Source organism: Haliaeetus leucocephalus, unplaced genomic scaffold (genome assembly GCF_000737465.1).
Source record: "Haliaeetus leucocephalus isolate CR32 unplaced genomic scaffold, Haliaeetus_leucocephalus-4.0 Scaffold284, whole genome shotgun sequence".
NCBI lineage: Eukaryota > Metazoa > Chordata > Aves > Accipitriformes > Accipitridae > Haliaeetus > Haliaeetus leucocephalus.
Window position 1 is genome coordinate 467,214 of NW_010972720.1, and position 1,661 is coordinate 468,874.

Below are 1,661 nucleotides of genomic sequence, written 5' to 3' on the forward strand. Positions count from 1 at the left end.
CTCCCGGCCCGCCCCGGCAGAAACCTGGGGCTGCCGCCGACAGCGTGGGAGCCGGCGGTGGGGAAGGCGGGAGGGTGGTCGGAGGGTTCCTCCCGCTCTCTGTGGTAAATCGGCGCGCAGTGCCGGCCCAGGGCTGCGAGGCCTCGCGGAAGAAGGAGCCGGAGTGCCCGGAGCCCGGCGGCGGCCCGGGCAGGGAAACGCTCCTCAGGCGGAGCGGGCTTGTGTGGGGCGGAGGGGCCCTCCCTCTCCCGGCGGGGGCACCCGGGCCTCTTCCCCCGGCCGTACGGCCTCTGCTCCCGGCGCGGAGGGCGCAGCGTCCCGGTGGTGGGAAGGGGTGAGGAGGCCGGGCGCGGGGCAGTCGCGGCGCTTCCCGCCTCTGGGCGGTGGTCGGAGGCCGCGGTGGGGGGTGCCCTGCTGCATCAGGTGCTGCCCTCGGGGGCAGCGGTGCCCTCGCAGGTCGCTCCGTGGCGAGGTCGAGTGCGGCGTAACGCATTAAGCTCGGGTGTGCGTGCCCCTGTCAGGGTGGCACAGTTGCTTGTCGGCGTTGCTCAGTTAAGTTGCCCAGTGAGGAGGGCAGAAACTGCCCCCGAAGTGGTGCGGTGTCGCTGGTGACACGGGCACCTGCGTTCAGGAGATGAACCGCTTGCTTTGTGAAAGACTTCTCTACGAGGCTGTGGGAGTGAAGGAGGAAGTAAACCCTAAGGTAGAGGCAAATTACCATAAAATTAAAAAAAAAATTAATTTTAAAAAATGCCTTTTTTTTAATCAGATGAGGCACCTTGTCAATGGATGGTGAAAAAAATCTAGAGAAACGTGTACGTTTCAGTTAATCACCTCATCAGCTGCAACTCAAAAAGGAAGCAATCCTGAAAGCTTCCTTCTTGTGTGTAGTTCTGAGCTATCCAAGTTTCTTGTCATTCTTAGACAATTTTGTGTGCATATAAAAGGGTTTTTGATTTTTGTTGGTGGGGGTTTTTGGGGTTTTTTTTCATGGGTTGTGTAGGTTTGTGTAAGTTGATACCGTGACAGGCTTTTCTGTCTTGCTTTCTGGATTTGTTAGCTTGGTTGTTTCCTACGGTGTTCTCTATTCTGTGGTTATTAGGATTTCCAAATAAGTGCTCACGCTGAATGCATCTCTGTTGGTTTTATTTTTTTTTAGTAGTAGCAGTAGTAGTAGTAGAAATATTGGAAGCCCTAAATATCTACAGTTCATTAAGAAACAAAGTTTCCTCCCCCATGAATTCTGGAGTTTAGAAAAACTGATACAGATGGGGTTCTGGTCTGTGTCTGCGCTTTCCAGGGAGTATCGTAATATAAATAGAAGAGAAGGGTATAAACATTTGATACTTAAGAATATTCCCATGTCTCATAGGATTCCTCTATTTTGCCGTGTCAGCACTGCCGCTACAGAAAGAAGGGTAATCAGGATGTTTCAAATAGGGACTTGTTGAATCTAAACAAAAGTTCATCTCACAATTGAATTTCCCTTTTGGCCATAGCTTAGCTTTTCCAAAAGATCTCATCAAAGTTGCATGGTAATAATTTGCCAGCCTTTCCAGCATAGTTTTGTAAGCAATGCAGTTATTGTTGCCTAAACTTAGTTTGCTGTCTAAGGAATGTAAAATATCTATTATAACAGTAGAGGAATCTACAATACAGGT